This window comes from Gorilla gorilla, chromosome 1 (assembly GCF_029281585.2).
Source record: "Gorilla gorilla gorilla isolate KB3781 chromosome 1, NHGRI_mGorGor1-v2.1_pri, whole genome shotgun sequence".
In the NCBI taxonomy this organism is placed as follows: Eukaryota; Metazoa; Chordata; class Mammalia; order Primates; family Hominidae; genus Gorilla; species Gorilla gorilla.
This window is the reverse complement of record NC_073224.2, coordinates 111,254,440-111,263,371: the sequence shown is the minus strand read 5'-3', so window position 1 is coordinate 111,263,371 and position 8,932 is coordinate 111,254,440.

Genomic DNA, 8,932 nt, shown 5'->3' with positions numbered 1-8,932 from the left:
TCTAGTTTTTATACGAAGATATTTCCTTTTCTACCGATGGCACCAAAGCGCTTGAAATCTCCACTTGCAAATTCCACAAAAAGATGGTTTCAAATCTGCTCAGTCTAAAGGAAGGTACAACTCCGTGAGTTGAACACACACAACCCAAAGAAGTTACTGAGAATTCTTCTGTCTAGCATTTGATGAAGAAATCCCGTTTCCTACGAAATCCTCAAATAGGTCCAAATATCCACTTGCAGACTTTAAAAACAGAGTGTTTCCAAACTGCTCTATGAAAAGAAAGGTTAAACTCTGTGAGTGGAACGCACACAACACAAAGTGGTTTCTGAGAATGATTCTCTCTAGTTTTTATACGAAGATATTTCCTTTTCTACTGTTGGCCCCAAAGCGCTTGAAATCTCCACTTGCAAATTCCACAAAAAGAGGTTTTCAAATCTGCTCTGTCTAAAGGAAGGTTCAACTCTGTGAGTTGAACACACGCAACCCAAATAAGTTACTGACAATTCTTGTATCTAGCATTAGATGAGTAAATCCCGTTTCCAACGAAATCCTCAAAGAGGTCCAAATATCCACTTGCAGACTTTACAAACAGAGTGTTTCCAAACTGCTCTATGAAAAGAAAGGTGAAACTCTGTGACTGGAAGGCACACAACACAAAGTGGCTTCTGAGAATGATTCTCTCTAGTTTTTGTACGAACATATTTCCTTTTCTACCGTTGGCCCCAAAGCGCATGAAATCTCCACTTTCAAATTCCACAAAAACAGGGTTTCAAATCTGCTCTGTCTAAAGGAAGGTTCAATTCTGTGAGTTGAACACACACAACCCAAAGAAGTTACTGAGAATTCTTCTGTCTAGCATTACATGAAGAAATCCCGTTTCCAACGAAAACCTCAAAGAGGTCCAAATATCCACTTGCAGACATTGCAAACAGAGTGTTTCCAAACTGCTCTATGAAAAGAAAGGTTAAACTCTGTGAGTGGAACGCACACAACAAAAAGTGGTTTCTGAGAATGATTCTCTCCAGTTTTTATACGAAGATACTTCCTTTTCTACCGTTTTCCCCATAGCGCTTGAAATCTTCACTTGCAAATTCCACAAAAAGAGGCTTTCAAATCTGCTCTGTCTAAAGGAAGGTTCAACTCTGTGAGTTGAACACATGCAACCCAAAGAAGTTACTGATAATTCTTGTATCTAGCATTAGATGAGGAAATCCCGTTTCCAACGAAATCCTCAAAGAGGTCCAAATATCCACTTGCAGACTTTACAAACAGAGTGTTTCCAAACTGCTCTATGAAAAGAAAGGTTAAACTCTGTGAGCGGAACGCAGTCAACACAAAGGGGTTTCTGAGAATGATTATCTCTAGTTCTTATACGAAGATATTTCCCTTTCTACCGTTGGCCCAAAGCGCTTGAAATCTCCACTTGAAAATTCCACAAAACGAGGGTTTCAAATCTGCTCTGTCTAAAGGAAGGTTCAAATCTCTGAGTTGAAAACACAACCCAAATAAGTTACTGAGAATTCTTCTGTATAGCATTACATGAAGAAATCTGGTTTCCAACGAAATCCTCAAAGAGGTCCAAATATCCACTTGCAGACTTTACAAACAGAGTGTTTCCAAACTGCTCTATGAAAAGAAAGGTTAAACTCTTTGAGAGGAACACACACAACACAAAGTGGTTTCTGAGAATGATTCTCTCTAGTTTTTATACGAAGATATTTCCTTTTCTACCGTTGGCCCCAAATCGCTTGAAATCTCCACTTGCAAATTCCACAAAAAGAGGGTTTCAAATCTGCTCTGTCTAAAGGAACGTTCAACTCTGTGAGTTGAACACACGCAACTCAAAGAAGTTACTGAGAATTCTTCTATCTAGAATTAGATTAGGAAATCCCTTTCCCCACGACATCCTCAAAGAGGTCCAAATATCCACTTGCATACCTTACAAAAAGAGTGTTTCCAAACTTCTCTATGAAAAGAAAGGTTAAACTCTGTGAGTGGAAAGCACTCATGACAAAGCGGTTTCTGGGAATGATTCTCTCTAGTTTTTATACGAAGATATTTCCTTTTCTACCGTTGGCACCAAAGCGCTTGAAATCTCCACTTGCAAATTCCACAAAAAGATGGTTTCAAATCTGCTCAGTCTAAAGGAAGGTACAACTCCGTGAGTTGAACACACACAACCCAAAGAAGTTACTGAGAATTCTTCTGTCTAGCATTTGATGAAGAAATCCCGTTTCCTACGAAATCCTCAAATAGGTCCAAATATCCACTTGCAGACTTTAAAAACAGAGTGTTTCCAAACTGCTCTATGAAAAGAAAGGTTAAACTCTGTGAGTGGAACGCACACAACACAAAGTGGTTTCTGAGAATGATTCTCTCTAGTTTTTATACGAAGATATTTCCTTTTCTACTGTTGGCCCCAAAGCGCTTGAAATCTCCACTTGCAAATTCCACTAAAAGAGGTTTTCAAATCTGCTCTGTCTAAAGGAAGGTTCAACTCTGTGAGTTGAACACACGCAACCCAAAGAAGTTACTGACAATTCTTGTATCTAGCATTAGATGAGTAAATCCCGTTTCCAACGAAATCCTCAAAGAGGTCCAAATTTCAACTTGCAGACTTTACAAACAGAGTGTTTCAAAACTGCTCTATGATAAGAAAGGTTAAACTCTGTGAGTGGAACGCACACAACACAAAGTGGTTTTTGAGGATGATTCTCTCTAGTTTTTATACGAAGATATTTCCTTTTCTACCGTTGGCACCAAAGCGCTTGAAATCTCCACTTGCAAATTCCACAAAAAGAGGGTTTCAAATATGCTGTTTCTAAAGGAAGGTTCGACTCTGTGAGTTGAACACACGCAACCCAAAGAAGTTACTGAGAATTCTTCTAACTAGAGTTAGATGAAGAAATCCCAATTCCAACGAAATACTCTAAGAGGTCCATATATCCTCTTGCAGACTTTACAAACAGAGTGTTTCCAAACTGCTCTATGAAAATAAAGGTTAAACTCTGTGAGTGGAACGCACACAACACAAAGTGGTTTCTGAGAATGATTCTCTCTAGTTTTTATACGAAGATATTTCCTTTTCTACCTTTGGCCCCAAAGCGCTTGAAATCTCCACTTGCAAATTCCACAAAATGAGTGTTTCAAATCTGCTCTGTCTAAAGGAATGTTCAACTCTGTGAGATGAACACACGCAACCCAAAGCAGTTACTGAGAATTCTTCTATATAGAATTAGATGAGGAAATCCCGTTTCCAACGAAATCCTCCAAGAGGTCTAAATATCCACTTGCTGACTTTACAAACAGAGTGTTTCAAAACTGCTCTATGAAAAGAAAGGTTAAACTCTTTGAGAGGAACACACACAACACAAAGTGGTTTCTGAGAATGATTCTCTCTAGTTTTTATACGAAGATATTTCCTTTTCTACCGTTGACCCCAAAGCGCTTGAAATCTCCACTTGCAAATTCCACAAAAAGAGGGTTTCATATCTGCTGTGTCTAAAGGAACGTTCAACTCTGTGAGTTGAACACACACAACCCAAAGAAGATACTGAGAATTCTTCTGTCTAGCATTACATGAAGAAATCCCGAATCCAATGAAATCCTCAAAGAGGTGCAAATATCCACTTGCAGACCTTACAAACAGAGTGTTTGCAAGCTGCTCTATGAAAAGAAAGGTTAAACTCTGTGAGTGGAACGCACACAACAAAAAGTGGTTTCTGAGAATGATTCTCTCTAGTTTTTATACGAAGATATTTCCTTTTCTACCGTTGGCCCCAAAGCGCTTGAAATCTCCACTTGCAAATTCCACAAAAAGAGGGTTTCAAATCTGCTCTGTCTAAAGGAAGGTTCAACTGTGTGTGTTGAACACACACAACCCAAAGAAGTTACTGAGAATTCTTCTGTCTAGCATTACATGAAGAAATCCCGAATCCAACCAAATCCTCAAAGAGGTCCAAATATCCACTTGCAGACTTTACAAACAGAGTGTTTCCAAACTGCTCTATGAAAAGAAAGGTTAAACTCTGTGAGTGGAAGGAACACATGACAATTCGGTTTCTGAGAATGATTCTCTCTAGTTTTTATACGAAGATATTTCCTTTTCTACCATTGGCCCCAAAGCGCTTGAAATCTCCACTTGCAAATTCCACAAAAAGAGGGTTTCAAATCTGCTCTGTCTAAAGGAAGGTTCAACTCTGTGTGTTGAACACACACAACTCAAAGAAGTTACTGAGAATTCTTCTGTCTAGCATTAGATGAAGAAATCCCGTTTCCAAAGAAATCTTGAAAGAGGTCCAAATATCCACTTGCAGACTTTACAAACAGAGTGTTTGCAAACTGCTCTATGAAAAGAAAGGTTAAACTCTGTGAGTGGAACGCACACAACACAAAGTGGTTTCTGAGAATGATTCTCTCTAGTTTTTATACGAAGATATTTCCTTTTCTACCGTTGGCCCCAAAGCGCTTGAAATCTCCACTTGCAAATTCCACAAAAAGAGGGTTTCAAATCTGCTCTGTCTAAAGGAAGGTTCAACTCTGTGAGTTGAACACACACAACCCAAAGAAGTTATTGAGAATTCTTCTGTCTAGCATTAGATGAAGAAATCCCGTTTCCAAAGAAATCCTCTAAGAGGTTCCAAATATCCAATTGCAGACTTTACAAACAGAGTTTTTCCCAACTGTTCTGTGAAAAGAAAGGTTGAACTCTGTGAGTGGAAGGCACACAACCCAAAGTGGCTTCTGAGAATGATTTTCTCTAGTTTTTATAAGAAGTTATTTCCTTTTCTACCGTTGGCCCCAAAGCGCATGAAATCTCCACTTTCAAATTCCACAAAAAGAGGGTTTCAAATCTGCTCTGTCTCAGGGAAGCTTCAAATTGGTGAGTTGAACACACACAACCCAAAGAAGTTACTGAGAATTCTTCTGTCTAGAATTAGATGAGGAAATCCCGTTTCCAACGAAATCCTCAAAGAGGTCCAAATATCCACTCGCAGACTTTACAAACTGAGTATTTCCAAACTGCTCCATGAAAAGAAAGGTTAAACCCTGTGAGTGCAAGGCACACATGACAAAGCGGTTTCTGAGAATGATTCTCTCTAGTTTTTATACGAAGATATTTCCTTTTCTACCGTTGGCCCAAAAGCGCTTGATATCTCCACTTGTAAATTCCACAAAAAGAGGGTTTCAAATCTGCTCTGTCTCAGGGAAGGTTCAACTCTGTGAGTTGAACACACACAACCCAAAGTAGTTACTGAGAATTCTTCTGTCTAGCATTAGATGAAGAAATCCCTTTTCCAACGAAATCCTCAAAGAGGTCCAATTATCCACCTGCGGACTTACAAACAGAGTGTTTCCAAACTGCTCTATGAAAAGAAAGGTTAAACTCTGTGAGTGGAAGGCTCACATGACAAAGCGGTTTCTGGGAATGATTATCTCTAGTTTTTATACGAAGATATTTCCTTTTCTACCGTTTTCAACAAAGCGCTTGAAATCTCCCCTTGCAAATTCCACAAAAAGAGGGTTTCAAATCTGCTCTGTCTAAAGGAAGGTTCAATTCTGTGAGTTGAACACACACAACCCAAAGAAGTTACTGAGAATTCTTCTGTCTAGCATTTGATGAAGAAATCCCGTTTCCAAAGAAATCCTCAAAGAGGTCCAAATATCCACTTGCAGACTTTACACACAGAGTGATTCCAATCTGCTCTATGAAAAGAAAGGTTACACTCTGTGAGTGGAACGCACACATGACAAAGCCGTTTCTCAGAATGATTCTCTCTAGTTTTTATACGAAGATATTTCCTTTTCTTCCGTTGGCCCCGAAGCGCTTGAAATGTCCACATGCAAATTCCACAAAAAGAGGGTTTCAAATCTGCTCTGTCTAAAGGAAGGTTCAACTCTGTGAGTTGAACACACACAACCCAAAGAAGTTACTGAGAATTCTTCTGTCTAGCATTAGATGAAGAAATCCCGTTTCCAAAGAAATCCTCAAAGAGGTCCAAATATCCACTTGCAGACTTTACACACAGAGTGATTCCAATCTGCTCTATGAAAAGAAAGGTTACACTCTGTGAGTGGAACGCACACATGACAAAGCCGTTTCTGAGAATGATTCTCTCTAATTTTTACACGAAGATATTTCCCTTTCTACCGTTGGCCCAAAAGCGCTTGAAATCTCCACTTGCAAATTCCACAAAAAGAGGGTTTCAAATCTGCTCTGTCTAAAGGAAGGTTCCACTCTGTGAGTTGAACACACACAACCCAAAGAAGTTACTGAGAATTCTTCTGTCTAGCATTAGACGAAGAAATCCCGTTTTCAACGAAATCCTCAAAGAGGTTCAAATATCCACTTGCAGACTTTACAACCAGATTGTTTCCAAACTGCTCTATGAAATGAAAGGTTACACTCTGTGAGTGGAACGCACACAACACCAAGTGGTTTCTTAGAATGATTCTCTCTAATTTTTACACGAAGATATTTCCCTTTCTACAGTTGGCCCCAAAGCGCTTGAAATCTCCACTTGCAAATTCCACAAAAAGAGGGTTTCAAATCTGCTCTGTCTAAAGGAAGGTTCCACTCTGTGAGTTGAACACACGCAACACAAAGCAGTTACTGAGAATTCTTCTATATAGAATTAGATGAGGAATTCCCCATTCCAAAGAAATACTAAAAGAGATCCAAATATCCACATGCAGACTTTACAAACAGAATGTTTCCAAACTGCTCTATGAAAAGAAAGGTTACACTCTGTGAGTGGAACGCAGACAACCCCAAGTGGTTTCTTAGAATGATTCTCTCTAATTTTTACACGAAGATATTTCCCTTTCTACCGTTGGCCCCAAAGCGCTTGAAATGTCCACTTGCAAATTCCACCAAAAGAGGGTTTCAAATCTGCTCTGTCTAAAGGAAGGTTCAACTCTGTGAGTTGAACACACACAACCCAAATAAGTTACTGAGAATTCTTGTGTCTAGCATTGGATGAAAAAATCCCGTTTCCAATGAAATAATCAAAGAGGACCAAATATCCACTTGCAGACTTTACAAACAGAGTGTTTCCAAACTGCTCTATGAAAAGAAAGGTTACACTCCGTGAGTGGAACGCACACAACACAATGTGGTTTCTGAGAATGATTCTGTCTAGTTTTTATACGACGATATTTCCTTTTCTTCCGTTGTCCCCAAAGCGCTTGAAATCTCCACTTGCAAATTCCACAAAAAGAGGGTTTCAAATCTCCTCTGTCGAAAGAAAGGTTCCACTCTGTGAGTTGAACACACGCAACCCAAAGCATTTACTGAGAATTCTTCTATATAGAATTAGATGAGGAATTCCCCATTCCAACGAAATACTAAAAGAGGTCCAAATATCCACTTGCAGACTTTACAAACAGAGTGTTTCCAAACTGCTCTATGAAAAGAAAGGTTACACTCTGTGAGTGGAACGCACACAACACCAAGTGGTTTCTTAGAATGATTCTCTCTAATTTTTACACAAAGATATTTCCCTTTCTACCGTTGGCCCCAAAGCGCTTGAAATCTCCACTTGCAAATTCCACAAAAAGAGGGTTTCAAATCTGCTCTGTCTAAAGGAAGGTTCAACTCTGTGAGTTGAACACACACAACACAAAGAAGTTACTGAGAATTCTTCTGTCTAGCATTAGATGAAGAAATCCCGTTTCCAACGAAATCCTCAAAGAAGTCCAAATATCCACTCGCAAACATTACAAACAGAGTGTTTCCAAACTGCTCTATGAAAAGAAAGGTTAAACTCTGTGAGTGGAACGCACACATCACAAAGTGCTTTCTGAGAATGATTCTCACTAGTTTTTATATGAAGATATTTCCTTTTCTACCATTGGCCCCAAAGTGCTTGAAATCTCCACTTGCAAATTCCACAAAAAGAGGGTTAAAAGTCTGCTCTGTCTAAAGGAAGGTTCAACTCTGTGAGTTGAACACACACAACCCAAAGAAGTTACTGAGAATTCTGTCTAGCATTACATGAAGAAATTCCGTTTCCAACGAAATCCTCAAAGAGGTCCAAATATCCACTTGCAGACTTTACAAACAGAGTGTTTCCAAACTGCTCCATGAAAAGAAAGGTAAAACTCTGTGAATGGATCGCAGTCAACACAAAGTGGTTTCTGAAAATGATTCTCTCTAGTTTTTATATGAAGATATTTCCTTTTCTACCATTGTCCCCAAAGCGCTTGAAATCTCCACTTGCAAACTCCACAAAAAGAGGGTTTCAAATCTGCTCTGTCTAAAGGAAGGTTCACCTCTGTGAGTTGAACACAGGCAACCCAAAGAAGTTAGTGAGAATTCTTCAGTCTAGAATTAGATGAGGAAATCCCGTTTCCAAAGAAATCCTCAAAGAGGTCTAAATATCCACTTGCAGACTTTACAAACAGAGTGTTTCCAAACTGCTCTATGAAAAGAAAGGTGAAACTCTGTGAGTGGAACGCACACAACACAAAGTGGTTTCTGAGAACGATTCTCTCTAGTTTTTATACAAAGATATTTACTGTTCTACCATTGGCAGAAAAGCGCTTGAAATCTCCACTTGCAAATTCCACAAAAAGAGGGTTTCATATCTGCTCTGTCTAAAGGTAGGTTCAAATCTGTGAGTTGAACACACGCAACCCAAAGAAGTTACTGAGAATTCTTCAGTCTAGAATTAGATGAGGAAATCCCGTTACCAACGAAATCCTCAAAGAGGTCTAAATATCCACTTGCAGACTTTACAAACAGAGTGTTTCCAAACTGCTCTATGAAAAGAAAGGTTAAACTCTGTGAGTGGAATGCACACAACACGAAGTGGTTTCTGAGAATGATTCTCTCTAGTTTTTATACGAAGATATGTCCTTTTCTATCGATGGCCCAAAAGCGCTTGAAATCTCCGCTTGCAAATTCCACAAAAAGAGGGTTTCATATCTG